The 15454-nt window shown below is 42.2% G+C and overlaps 1 protein-coding gene across 32 annotated transcripts in view; it reads right to left on the bottom strand.

Annotated features, from left to right (window-relative positions):
* The window catches only part of LOC132828805 (CUGBP Elav-like family member 4), a 466645-nt gene that overhangs the window by 87677 nt on the left and 363514 nt on the right, over nucleotides 1-15454 (bottom strand). The window lies entirely within an intron of this gene.

Raw genomic sequence — 15454 nt, 5'->3', positions numbered from 1 at the left:
CCACCACTTCCTCTGGCAGCTCATTCCATACACGTACCACCCACTGCATGAAAAAGTTGCCCCTTAGGTCTCTTTTATATCTTTCCCATCTCACTCTAAACCTATGCCCTCTAGTTCTGGACTCCCCCACAGGGAAAAGTCTTCAACTATTTATCCTATCCATGCCTCTCATGATTTTATAAACCTCTATAAGGTTACCACTAAGCCTCCGGGATGATGCATAGGTACACCACTATCTCATGAAGAGTTGTCTAGACTCTAAATGCTAGCTTGTTCTCTCTCCATGGATGCCGCCTGGTCCGCTGTGATCTCCAGCATTTGTTGTTTTCACCATCAGTTCCCCTGCAACTCCCACACCATACTGAGCTGGAACTGTATCATTGTTCCGTCAACGTTGCTGGGTTAAAGTGCTGTAGCATCCTTCCTAACTGCACTGTAGGAGTCCCTACCCCCAAAGATTACAATGATCCCAAAAGGAAGCTCACCACCACCTTCTTAAGGGTAATCAGTGATTGGCAATGAATGCTGGTTGAGCCACATTCCATGGAAGCATTTTTTAAACAAAAGCTTCCTCATTATTGAGATGAGGATATTACTAACCATGCTGCAGCTGAGTGTTAGAGGTGAAGTTATCTATAAATCTGAGGAGTTAAATCCAGATCCCAGAAGTGTTCAACTTGCCATGAGACCTTCAAACTAACAATGCAAATTAGCTGCACTTTATAAAATTACATGTTTTTCCTTGCTATTATTGGAAATGAATATCAGCAGTTTTGAGGACAAGTGAATGCTAGCTTTATGCTTGGACGACAAGTTGAAAATCAACCTTTTATAGTCGAACCAACTCAGTCCTTACAGAAGAACTTTTTCAGTAAAGTTCCAGAAAGTTCCTTCCATTGTCTTTTAGACAGAAATAAGATGCTAACTAAATAAACTCAGTGTTAATAATAAAAACAATGTGAAGAAAACATTGTTTGATAGAAGATTGCAGGATGATCCAGTTTAGGGAAAGGTATGTTGGCATTGCAGCCAGTCCAGAGAAGGTTCTTCAGGCAGATATCAGAGATAAAGGGACTATCTTATAAGAAGAGATTTAGATTAGGCCTATACTCATTGGAATTTAGAAGAATGAGAGCTGACCATATTGAATCATGTAAGATTTTTTTAAGGGATTTGGCAGGGAAGATGCATAAATATTGTGAGAGAGTTTGGGACATAATTGCAGACTAAGGGGTCACACATTTAAGACACAGAATGAGGAGGAATTTCCTCTCTCAGAGGGTGGTGAATCTGTGGAATTCTTCACCACAGAGACCTTTTGTAGCTGGGACATTCTATAATTTCAAGACTGAATAGGCAGAAATCCATAAAGAAATCAAGGGTTATGGGGTAAGGGCAGGAAAGTGAGTTGAAGATTGTCAGATCAGCATGATGTCATAATGGCACAGCAGATTCAATGAGCTGAATGACCTATTTCTGCTTTTACATCTTATGGATTTATAGACAATGTAGAGTGTTTAGATGACAGAGTCGGTAGAGAAAAACTATTTCCAATGGTAACCTACGTCTTTTTAAGGAGGCATAACTTTAAAGCTGGAGCCAGTATTCAGGAGTGATGCTAGGGAATACCTCACCACCCCCAAGATAATGGAAATCTGGAACTGTCTCCACAGAGAGACAAGAGATCGATTGCAAAGTTCAAAGTGATAGAGAACGGATACAGATCAGCAATGATCTAATCAAAATGTGGAACAGGCTTAAAGGGACTGAATGGCCACCTCCTATTCCAATGGTCCTTTGTTATCTTATTGCCATTTTACCACTTAAGAAATACATTAACTGAGACAAAATACTGAATGTCCAATGATTTCAGAAATGGATACTGTTTGAACAAAGTAAAGCATTCTGATTCTCATTCCACACTAATGAATGATTTCTTGGTAAATTACACAGCAGTGCTAAGCTATTAACGCTTGCTCTGCAGGTAAAAATCTTTGGCTGGTTTCAATTTTGGAGAATAATATTTTCATTTGTTTCTGTTTCTTGTCTAACTGAACAAGTTCTGTGTTGCAGTTGAAACAGATGGGAAGAATTCCATTAAACAGAACTAAAGTTGCACTGTGCAACTGAGCCCCAGGGTAGATAAGGAGTGGCCTGGCATCTAAGGAAATCTAAGATTGCAGCAATGATGCATTACTTGTGTGGATGAGCACACTAGCTGGAGATTTCATAACTGACTAAGGAGGAAGTGAAAAGCTTGCGTTCTCTCTCTGCTGCCAAAATTGCATATGAGACAATCTGTTTTACTGAACTTTCTTCAGAGCTGCTCTCATCCCAAAGGCCCCCAATAAAGTTAAATATCACACAAATCCAGGTTACAGTCCAACAGGTTTATTTGGAAGCATCTGCTTTTGGAGCACTGGTCCTTCATCAGGACAACCACCTGATGAAAGAATAGTGCTCTGAAAGCTAGTGCTTCCAATAAACCTGTTGAACTATTACCTGGTGTTTTGTGATTTTTAACTTTGTCCACCCCAGTCCAACATTGGCTCTTCCATATCATCAATATCTTGATAGTGAGTACCATAGAAACTTTATTTATCAGGGACAATGATCTCGAAGAATGAATTGTGAAGCGCACAGAATAAAACAAACAGTAAAAAACAAAAATGTAAACTCAGTGGGATTTTTGATAATATGGCAGTGCAGGTTGACATTTATAGGAATCATAGAATCAGACAGCAAGGAAACAGACCCTTTGACCCCAACAGCCCATTCTGAACATAATCCCAAACTAAACTAGTCCCACTTGCCTGCTCCTGGCCAATATCCCTCCGAACTTTTCCTATTCATGGACTTATCCAAATTCTTGAGTTCTATCTCTTTTCCTTGCTCCATCAAGCCAGCTTCCACTTTCTCCAATACCAACGCCAGTGCCTTGTAAATAGAAAGCCATTTCTCTCACACTTGTCTTTCAGCCGTGCATTCATCATCTCTAAGGTTATTTACTCTCTGTCAACTTCCTATAATTTAACGTCACCTCCGCTAACCCTTTGGAGATTTACCACTTGCCTGGCAGAGTGAGCAGCTCAAAGCCTCAATTTGTCCAATTAGTTTCCTTTCCTGTTAAGGTGGAATCGATTCCTCAAGGTCCTGATCTTGAGACCACCAGCAAACTCAAAGACAATTGTAAATTTACAGGCCTGAATTCCAGCACGGACAGCAGAAATCCAATGAATTGCAGCTCTCCTACTCAGTTACCTTGTCCAAACACCCTCAGTGTCATCTGAAATGCTGCTATCTCTATCCTCACTCACAAGTCCTGGTGAACTCCATATTTGCAAATTGATATTAGCTCCCAGGCCTTTCCCAAGTTTAAATTTGAAGCATCGGTGGACTGGGAAGCAACAAACCAAGCACAGCTACAGGGCCAACCTGAGGAGCCCTTTATTGTCCTGCATACACACTGCACACTATGTGAATGGCACTATATCAGTACCAGTTGTTGTTGAAAGAGTGTATGTCTGTGAGTATTTATCTGAGGATGTTGGCCTGAATGTGAGTGTGATTGTAATTCTACAACATGTGGTAACTGCAGTGATCGATGAACAGTATTTAACACATAAATATTCAATCATTTGATTTGAACTTTAATGTTGCCTCTGATTACACTGATAAATTTTTAATTTGGAATTTAATGGCACATTTATATAGTTGAACAGCAGGCCCTGAACAAGCTCAGTGATGGGCCTAGGCTCCAACTGAGACCACAGCAGCTGAACTGCTCGCTTCAGGAAACAAAGGTCACAGGTCAGGGTCCCACGGTTTGCCACATCAGAGAATACGTTGAGTGTACCTCTAAAGCAAAACAAAGAGCTGCACATGCTGGAAATCTTAAATTGCTGAAGAAACTCAGCAGATCTGCCAACATCTGTGGAGAGAGAGCAGAGTTAATGGATCCAGTGACTCTTCCTCGGAACCCTGAGCGTCAGGTGTAATTGTTGTGTTTCCTGTCACTTCACAGTCAGCCTGTGCATAACACAAAATGGAGGGATTTGGAAGAGAAAAGCAGGCTGCAGCTGTCACCCTAACCTTTGCTGTTCAGCCAACTTGTTCTGACGGATAGTGAGTCTCAAAACTGTGTGATGATACTATGGCTTTTGTCCTGATTATTTTTTATGAAGAGAAGTTGAGGCAGAGGTGACGGGTGGTATGTTCCAAGCCAATAAAGCAAACAGCTTGTGAGGCCTTGGGGATTTCTTTTTAGAAAAATCGGAACATTAGAAACAGCATGCATGGGTGGAGTTAGGATCCTACAGGACCAGGGTTTTGGTTAAGTTTTCAGTGGCTGCTGGTTGTGGAAGATACTGCATCTTTCTCTCTGTTACAGTTAAAAGCTTGGATTCTTTTCTTTTGTCTCAAATTTGAGACAATCTGTGTGATCTTTGCCAAAGATATGTTTATGGAATGTTAATATATTGGAACAGTTACTATTTAATAGTTAAATAATCTGTTACTCTGTTAGGTTTTCCAATAGAGTTGTTATTCCAATTCTTCTATCTTTTGTTTGTGTTTTAACTTGGGGTAAGAATAAAATTTAATGTCGAGTAGTGTGACTTACATTACATCCGGAACACAGTACCTTACAGTTACCTTTAAATACGATTAAAGTTAGGGTCTAGGCTATCTCCTTTGTATATTTGTAGGGGATTTGGTCTGGCCTATAACAACTGATACCTCCCAGCACAATGTCCTGGCTTTTTACTCTCCATCGGGGAAGTGTTCTACTTTACAGTGACCTGGTTTTGACAATGAGTGCAGGAAGCCACCAGGCAACAGTATGCGTAGGTAGTAAAAGGTACCTAAAGATAGCACTGTAACTGTGTTTGGTTACTTGCATTATGTCAAAATTAAAATTCTCACTGTTATTTTCAAATCATTCCATGGCCCCTCCATGCCCCAGCTTTGTAACCTCATTCAGCACGCTAATGCTCTACAAACTCTGCATTCCTCCAGTTCTGGGCCTGAACCACCCTGGGTTCTCTCACCTCTCCATTGGCTGTTATACTCACAGTTTCAGGGAGGCGATAGTCTAGTGGTATTATTGAATCCAGAGACCCAGATAATATTCCGGGAACACCAAAAGAACTGTGGATGCTGTAAATCAGAAAGCTAAAATTGCTGGAAAAGCTCAGCAGGTCTGGCAGCATCTGTGGACAGAAATCAGAGTTGGAAATCAGAACTGAGGTAGGGTCACTCAAACCATTATCTCTGATTTCTCTTCACAGATGCTGCCAGACCTGCTGAGCTTTTCCAGCAATTTCTGTGTGTGCATGTACAATGTTCAGGGGACCTGGGTTTGAGTTCTGCCATGGCTGACGGTGGAATATGAATTCAATTTAAAAATCTGGAATTAAGAGTCTAATGAAGCACTATTGTTGCACCAAACACAGGCAGCGTGGTGTCTCACTGGTTAGTACTATTGTCTCACAGCGCCAGGGACCCAGGTTCAATTCCAGCCTTGGGCAACTGTCCGTGTGGAGTTTGCACATTATTCCCGTGTCTACATGGGTTTCCTCTGGGCGCTCCGGTTTCTTCCCACAGTCCAATGATGTGCAGATTAGGGTGAATTGGCTATGCTAAATTGCCCATAATTTCAGGATGTGTAGGTAGGTGCATTAATCGGGGAAATGTAGAGGAATAGGGGGAGGGAAATGGATCTGGGTGGGATACTGTTCGGAGGGTGTAGGCTTGTTGGGCCAATGGCCTGATTCTACATTGTAGGATTGTAAAACCTCATCTGATTCCCTAATGTCCTTTAGGGGAAGAAACTGCCATCCTTACCTGGTCTGTCCTACATGTGACTCCAGACCCATAATAATGAGTTGACTCTGAACTGCCCTCTGTGTAAGAAATGCTGGCTTGGCCAGTGCTGCCCACATCTCATGAATGAATAAAAAAAAGTGCCACAAACATCAATGGAAATCAGTTAAGTCCGCGAACACCTGCAGTGTCATTGTTTCTGACCACGGGGAGACAGCAGTCAGGGCATCTATTTAACGCCTTACCCAAGAGACGGTATCTCTGATAGTGCAGCACTCCTCCAGTAATGGCATGGGAAGTGTCAGCCTAGATTATGTTCCCAAGCCTCCAGTGCGACACTGTGAATCTCAATGATATTCAGAGGATGCCCATTGAGAGTCAACTGGCAAGAAGTATGAGCGTTTTCTGTACCACAGGCATGGAACTTATCTATATACTCCACGGACAGTTAGCCTTCCATAATTCACTATCTGGTCATTACCTCAGCTTGCTCAGGAAGGACAGAGCATGAAGAATAAAATTGAAGAAAGCGCAGGTTTTGATGAACATTTTCATTGAAACTTCTGTGTGCAAAACGAGTCCATTAAATTCAAAACATGATTCAATGAAGGCAATAAATGAGTTAATCATCCAGTGTTGGAGTTTTCTATTACCCCCGAAAGCTAACACTTAGAAGTAGCATGAATAGCAAGGAAATTATAAAGTAATAATTACATTTGTTGCTAGTAATCCCTTTACACAATTAACAATGCTTGTCAGAACTATAATAAATAGTTGGCAAAATGGAAATAAATTCAGCTCAGTATGTAATGTAATTGTACAGACTACAAGTTATACAGACCAATCCTTAATAAACTCAGAGAATACTGGAGAAACTCAGCAGGTCTGGCAGCATCAATGGAGAGACAGAGTTATTGAATCGAATCCAGTCTGATTTTTCTTCAGTTCAATCCTTGTCATTAGCTGTAAATGCAGCTAGGAAGGACTGAACACTTAAGGAGCTGGATTAGGTGCCGGTCATGGGGTGCTGTTTTATAAAAACTGAAAGAATTGCAAATGCTGTAAATCAAGAAACAAGAACAGAAGTTGCTGGAAAAGCTCAGCAGGTTCGGCAGCATCTGTGAATTGAAATCAGAGTTAACATTTCAGGTCCGGTGACCTTCCTCTGATAATTTGTAGATGGTGGACAGAATTTGGGGAGTCAAAAGGTGAGTTACTCAGCACAAAATTTCTAGCCTGCTTTTGTAGCAGCAGTATTTATATGGAGTCTACTCCTTTCTCCCATTCTGTGCAGGCTCAATATCCTACAATGTGCCCCAGTAATGCCCCTCCATAAACAATCTAATATGCTGAAGTTCTCTGCTGAAGGGTTTCAACTTTCACTTCGAGACAACACTGTATTAAATTAAACAATCTGTGCCCACAATCTGCAAAATGTAGACAACTCTCAAACTAACTGATAAATTGCAAGTATCAGTCATGTTACATAAGTGCCATGCAACGACAGAATCTAACATCTCCCCTTGATATTCAATGGTATTACCATCACCAAATACCCCTCTGTCAATGTCATGGACTCACCATTGACCAGAAACTGAACAGTGTCAGCCATATAAATACTGCTGCGACAAAAGCAGGCTAGAAATTTTGTGCTGAGTAACTCACCTTTTGACGCCCAAATTCTGTCCACCATCTACAAATTATCAGAGGAAGGTCACCGGACCTGAAATGTTAACTCTGATTTCAATTCACAGATGCTGCCAAACCCGCTGAGCTTTTCCAGCAACTTCTGTTCATGTTTCTTGATTTACAGCATCTGCAATTCCTTCAGTTTTTTTTTAGAAAACAGCACCCTATGACTGGCACCCAATCCAACCCCTTAAGTGTTCAGTCCCTTCACCCCTGGCACAGAGTGGTAGCAAAGTCCACCATCCACAATCACCACAGCTCCTTCCAAACTGTGACCCCGACCTGGTAGATTTATAATAGCAGGAGCACCATCACAGAAAGTTCCCCTTCAAGAAATACACCATCCTGCTTTGGAACTGTGTTCCAGTTCCTTCACTGCCGTTTGATTAAAATCCTTCAACCCCCTTCCTAACAGTAATATGGGGGTATCAACATCAGATGTATTACAGCAGCTCACCAGCATCTTCTTAAGGACAGTTAGAGTTGTGCAGCAAATGCTGGCTTCATCAGTTACGCTCACACCTCAAGAATCTGTTAAAAAAATGGAAAAACACCACTGGCGCCACACCCAGCCACTATATCTCTGGTGTGGAAGTAGCCATGGTTTCCAATTCTTTTCTAACGGACCCTCACTGTCTGGGCTCACACATGGATAATGGTAATTTGAACAGGGAACTTGTAAGTGAGTCTCATTTCAGATGCATTCAGTCTGGTGATTATTTCCTTTCCCTCTTCAAGTCACTGATTCCCTTCTAGTTGCATTCTTCCCACAATCTCCTGATCCGTCTGAACTCTCAGCTCAGTGGTCATTATTATGTTCTTTAGAGAAGGAAAACTGCTATCCTTCCATAGTCTGGTCTGTGCATGACTATGGAGCCATAGCAATGTGGTCAACTCGTAGCCAATCTTGAAACAACTGAGAAAGCTGTTCACTTCAAGGACAATGAGAGATCAGAGCTCACATCTCCATGATTAAATCAAAGAAACTTTCTCTCTGGCTTTCGGCCTTTCACCCCCCCCATAAATCTGAACTCATCCAAACCTCAATAACCCAAACCCTACCGTGTATTAAGTCTAAATCACTTATCATTTCTATGCTCATTGACCCATGATAGCACCACCGTGACAATTCCTCAATTTAACATTCTCATCCTTGTGTTTAAGTCCTTCCATGGCCTCACTGCTTAGTCTCACGACCTCTGAGATATCTGCGCTCCTCCAGTTCTTGCATCTAATACACCCTCGAACTTCATTTGTTCCATCACAGCTAGGCAAGCAACTGTGTTGGCCCTAAGCTCTAGAATTCACTCTTCAACCTCTCCAATTTTCTACACCTCCCTCTTGTTTTAAGTTGCTTAATAAAGTGTTCCTTTGGTCAAACATTTGTCTCTCCTGATATCTTCCTATGTGGCTTGTGGCTACCATTTGATTGATAAAGCTCCTGTGAAGTCAATGGGATTTTCTACTATGCTCAAGGAGCTACGTAAGTGGAAGTTGTTGTTGTGGAGCATCACATTGAACCTGGCCCTGTCATCACCCAGTGTCCACAAACACACATGTTCTTCAGGGGATGCTAATCACCTCCCAGGAAAACTGGCTGTTTTATCTCTATCTCAATACACAGTTAAGATCAGTTCACTGCTCACAGTAGGAAAGAACAATTTGAATTAATTAAATGCATTTCACTTCCCCTAGATGTCTCAGACACTAAATAACCAACGTGCTACTTCTACAGTGTCATCCCTGCGGTTTCCAAGGCAACCAGCTTGGGCACAGCACAGCAAGCTCCCACCAACAGTAATGTGTTAATGATGAGGCAATCTGTTCTGCATGATGTCGATTGAGAGACAAACCCAGGATTGATCAGGATACCAAGTCGGATATCTCCTGTTCTTCTTAAAAGTAGCACCTTGGAATCCTTGACATCTACTTGTGAGGCCAGATACGGGTCAGCTTAAAGTGCTGCCTGAACACTGCCATCTCCACCCATGCTGCACGCCATTAGTACCAAGTGCCAGCCTTAATTGTTTGATCAAGTCCTGGATGAAGATTTGATGCAAAGGCTTGTGAGCAGAGGCAAGAACACTCTCAACTGAGCCATAGCTGACCCAAGTAACCAGAGATAGTAGTCATAGAGTCCCACAGCACAGAAACAGACATGGCATCAACATCGATTTCACCAGTTTCTTCATCTCCCCTCCCACCACCTCATCCCAGATCCAACCCCCCAACTCGGCACTGCCCTCTTGAACTGTCCCACCCGTCCATCTTTCTTCTCACCTATCTGATCCGTTCTCCCCTCCAACCTATCACCATCACCCGACACCTGCATCTACTTATCGTCTTCTCAGTTACCCTTCCCCCAGCCCCAGCCCTATCCCCACCCCCTATTTGTCTCTCAGCCCCCTGTCCCCTCCCCCACATTCCTGATGAAGGGCTTATGCCCAAAACGTCGACTCTCCTGTTCCTCAGATGCTACCTGATCTGCTGTGTTTTTCCAGCACCACACTTTTCGATCCTTCAGTCCAATTCGTCCATGCTTGTTTCCCAAACTAAATGTGTCCCATCTGCCTGCATCTGATCCACATCCCTCCAAACCTTTCCGATCCATGTACTTATCCAAACGTCTTTTAAATGTTGTAATTGTACCTTCAGCCACCACTTCCTCTGATAGTTCATTCCACATAATAACCACCCTCTGTGTGAAACAGTTGTCCCTCAGGCCCCTTTCAAAACTTTCTTCACTCACCTTAAAAGTATGCCTGATAATTTCAAACTCTAATACCCTAGGGAAAAGCGCTATTTGTCCTACTTATGCCCCTCATGATTTTACAATGTGGAGGAGCCGGTGTTGGACTGAGGTGGACAAAGTTAAAAATCACACAGCACCAGGTTATAGTCCAATGGATTTATTTTGGAAGCACTAGCTTTCGGAGCACTGCTTCTTCATCAGATAGTTGTCATCACCTACCTGAAAGATGGGCGCTCCGAAAGCTAGTGCTCCCGAATCAACCTGGTGTATTATAACCTGATGTTGCATGATTTTGTAAATCTCCTTCTTGCCACCCCTCAACCTCCTACCCTCCAATGAAAGAAGTCCTTGCCTATATGGCCTCTCCTTATACCTCAAACCCTCCAGTCCCAGCAACATCCTGGTAAATCCTTACTGAACCCTCTCCATTTAAGTATACCCTTCCACAATGGTGTCATTTGAGGGATAGATGTGAGCTATGACACTGGGAGAGCTCCCTCACTCATCAAAAAGGCCTCAGTTTAAAGTCTCCAGCAATGCAGCACTTCTTCAGTGTGACAGGGGTAAGTTCTGAAACCCAAGAAATCTTCTGTTCTTTGCTACAAAGTTACTTGCTGCTTCATCTAGAAATTAATTTGTTAAGAAATATATCATTTCTGTCAGTTTCTGCTGGGCACCAGATGCCAACATGTCCTCTCTTGTTGTGGACATGAGAATGTTTTTACAATAGAAAGCAAATATGCAGCTTTCCCAATAAGTAATGCTAACGTAGCCAAAATATTACACACTAAACTATAACAAAATCAAAATGACTATCTTTATTGTTCTCTTTCCTGTTGGCATTGGATAGCACATCATTACAGGTTTGGTTTTTGCCCAGAGAATAATGTGTGGCACAGAGGATAGGGGTGGGCGTGCGAGGAAGGATTTAGGACACTCGAGTTTCAAATCTGCAGCAACCTGGCTCAATAACTTATTGCTGGCACTGTGCCAAGGTGACGAGGGTCCCTTTGGCAGATGTGCCAGCTACTCGTGTGAGCTAATGACAGCAGGCAGACTTCTCACTCAGCGGGCATGATTCCCTCACAGTCTCCTGTCAGTAATGCCCAAGGACATGGCTGTCTCATGGCACCATCTCATGCCAATGTGGCCAACTCCCTGCACAGTGTTTCCTGCCAGCCTGATGCCAGTCTGCAGATGTGTTTGCATCCCCATCGGTCAAGGGGGAGCTTTCTGCTGTTGTAAAAGTAGGTCTGGATTCTCCCATGTCATCATTTATCTGCATAGGAGCAGAAGGCCATTCAGTCCCTCCAATCCGCGCTGCCATTCAATGAGATCACAGCCATACTCACTCACTATGTCATAGAGTCAAAGTCATAGAGTCTAGAGATGTACAGTATGGAAACAGACTCTTCAGTCTAATTGACCATGCCTACAAGATATCCCAACCCAACCTAGTTTCATCTATCACCACGTGGCCCATATCCCTCCAAATCCTTCCTATTCATATACCCATCCAAATGCCTTGTAAATGTTACAATTGTACCAGCCTCCACCACTTCCTCTGGCATCTCATTCCATACACATACCACCCTCTGTGTGAAAAAGTTGCCCCTTAGCACTCTTTTATATCTTTCCCCTCTCACCCTAAATCCATGCTGTCTAGTTCTGGACTCCCCCACCCCAGGGAAAAGACTTTGTCTATTTATCCTATCGGTGCCCCTCATAATTTTTATAAACCTCTATAAGGTCACCCCTCAGTCTCCAACGCTCCAGGAAAAACAGTTCCAGCTTATTCAGCCTCTCCCCAAAGCTCAAATCCTCCAAGCCTGGCAACATCCTTGTAAATCTTTTCTGAACCCTTTCAAGTTTCACAACATCCCTCCGATAGGAAAGAGTCCAGAATTACATGCAATATTCCAAAAGTGGCCTAACCAACATCCTGTACAGCCGGAACATAACCTCTCAATGCCTATACTTAATACTCTAACCAATAAATGAAAGCATACCAAACCCCTTCTTCATCTTCCTATCTACCTGCAACTCTACTTTCAAGGAGCTATGAACCCACATTCCAAGGTCTCTTTGTTCAGCAACTCTCCCCAGGACTTTACCATTTAGTGTCTCGGTCCTGCTCTGATTTGCTTTCCTAAAATGCAGTACTTCACATTTACCTAAATGAAACTCCATCTGCCACTTCTCAGCCCATTGGCCCATCTGATCAATTACCGTTGTAATCTGTGTTAACCTTCTTCACTCTCCACTACTCCTCCAATTTTGGTGTCATCTGCAAACTTACTAACTATACTTCCTATCTTCATATCCAAATTATTTATAAAATGATGAAAAGTAGTGGACCCAGTAACGATCCTTGTGACATTTGGAAGGTGCTAAGAAGCATTGGTGAATTTCTGAAGTGCATCTCGTAGATCAAACACACTGCTGCTACTGAGCTTCAATCATGGAGGGTTTGAATGTTTGTGGATGTGCTGCTAATCAAGCTGCTTTGTCATGGATGGTGTTAAACTTCTTGAGTATTGTTGGAGCTGCTTATCCAAGCAACTGGGGAATATTCCATCATACTCTTGACTTGTGCCTTGTAGATGGTGGACAGGCTTCAGGGTATCAGGAGATGAGTTACTTACTGCAGGATTTCCAGTTTCTGACTTGCTCTTGGAGCCATTGTATTTCAATGGCTGGTCAAGTTCAGTTTCTAGTCAATGACAACCCGCAGAATGTCAACAGTGGGGGATCCAACAATGGCAAACTCATTGAATGTCTGTCACCAAGTTCACACATTATTCATATAGAAGTGAACCTGCTGCCTCATGTGGAGGTTTCCCAAGGCAAAAGTCAATACCTCTGAAAAGAAACGGAGTGATAGAATTCATGCAGTTTGCCTCTCTCAATGATGCTATCGTAGTGATGTCACTGCGTTTGGTAATTCAAGAATGTCAGGCTAATGTTCTAGGGGTGTGGTTCAAATCCCACCACAGCAGATGGTAAAATTAGAATCAAAAAGCTTGCTAAAGGGTGATTTTGATTGTCATAAAAACCCACATGGTTCACTACTATCTATTAGCAAGCAAATCTGCAACCTTTACCTGCTCAGGCCTACATGTGACTTCAGTCCCACAGCTTGGTTGATCCTTAGCTGTCCTATGAACAATAAACACTAACACTGCCCACATCCCACGAATGAATAAAAAGTTTATTAATTTGCTATTCAGAGATTCGTTCAATATTTTCAGTAATGTATATAAGAATTATTAAGAAAGAACAGCCATTCAGAATTTGCAATGACTAGAATCCATTCCTTCACTTTTTCCCCCTAAATAATGAATATTATTTCAATAATTCTTGTTTAGTCTTCAACAAAAGGTTTTCAGTAGCCCAGAGCACTCTAAGAAACAATGGGAATTCAGGGGGGAAGGAGGTCTGAGGAAGGGTCACCTGACCCAAACTTTTTCTCCACAGATGCTGCCAGATCTGCTGAGCTTTTCCAGGAATTTCTGGTTTTGTTTCAGGAATTCAAAGGCATTTGGCCATACTGTTCCAGAGTTTTCCAATTCCTGGTCTCGAGGCTTTTCGTAGGTTTGGTGAACCTTGACAATATAACTGGTGCTGTTAGTATTTTCATGGCATGTTTCCATCTTGTTAAGTTTGTCCACACAGTAACATGGCCGTACCTTAAGAAAAGCCATTTACTGTGGAAAACAAGTATGTAAGTTAGCTCGCTGAGCTTAAAGGTTTGTTTTCAGACATTTCGTCACCATACCAGGTAACATCATCAGTCAGAGTGTTCTGTGCAGCACGGGTGGTATGTCCCACCTCTCTCTTTATAGGTCTTGGTTTCTTAAGGTGGGTGATGTCATTTCCGTTTATTTTTTTTCTCAAGAGATTTAGACCCTGTCTACAGCACTTCACCAGAAACCTTCACTGATGATGTTACCTAGTGTGGTGACGAAATGTCCGAAAACAAACCTCCAAGCTCAGCGAGCTAACTTGCATACTTATCATCAACGTGAGCTACAAATTTTCTCAAAAATCGCCAACTGTGGAATACACTTTGAGATATTGATATGAACGCAGCAATAAACTCCAAACTTTGTAACTGTATTTTGTATTCCACCATTTTATTGTCATTTCCTATCTTAAAATTCACCAGATATAATCTGCAGACTCCTCTCCATTATAAAAGTAGCATCTCCTCTGCTCATAATATTTGACCCTCTGTAAGTTCACTCTACGTTACATACCTCAACAACTCATGAACACAACAATCAGGGGAAGGGGTAGGCTCTTCAGTTCCTCAAGCCGGCTTTGCCATTTATAAGACTGTCTCAAATCTATTTGCCGCCCCAACTCCACTTTCCATAACCCTTGAGAGGGACACAGGAATTAATCCTGACTATTGCTGGGGAAAAGACAACTTTTCACCTTTCGCTCAGCAGGACAATTTGCAAGAAATGCCAAAGTAAGAGGAAATCAACACTCATACTGTATGAGAAGAGAGTGTTGATTAGTTGACAAGTGGACTCTGATCAGCAGAGGTGTTGCCATGAAGAATGTACCAGTCAGTGATGACTAACAGTTAACTTGCAAGTTGCTTAAATTTTAAATTAGGCAAGTTGATTCGGATAGGGCAAGGCAGTGCCCTTGGATATCAAATGGACGTCACCTATTTTGTGAAGTTGAAACAGGCACAGTACATGTATCTGTTCTTTCCACCTGCAAAGAATGTGGCCCTGTGAAATGAGATGCAACTTCCAGTACAAAATCATTGTCAAAATGTGGCTTTTTTTCAGCAATACTCAAGCTCTGTATTGCCAAATGACTAATTAATGCTGACTTGAATCTATACCACTTTTTCTTCAGTAACCAGTTGAAGATCCTGGGGCTATCTTCCTATCAGGCCCATGGCTTAAGAAAGGACTATATTGCTAAACTTTTTAACTTATATCTTTATTTTTCTACTTCTGTAACTAAACTTTTGTACTTAGATATTTCATACCTACGATGGAGCCACATTGTGCATATTTTTCACTCTACTATTGTGTATACTATTCCTGATGAAGGGCTTATGCTCGAAACGTCGAATTCTCTATTCCTGAGATGCTGCCTAACCTGCTGTGCTTTGACCAGCAACACATTTGCAGCTATAGTATTTGAGTACATCTGACAATAAAA

Source organism: Hemiscyllium ocellatum, chromosome 28 (genome assembly GCF_020745735.1).
Source record: "Hemiscyllium ocellatum isolate sHemOce1 chromosome 28, sHemOce1.pat.X.cur, whole genome shotgun sequence".
Classification (NCBI taxonomy): Eukaryota; Metazoa; Chordata; class Chondrichthyes; order Orectolobiformes; family Hemiscylliidae; genus Hemiscyllium; species Hemiscyllium ocellatum.
This window is presented reverse-complemented; position numbering and strand designations above follow the sequence as displayed.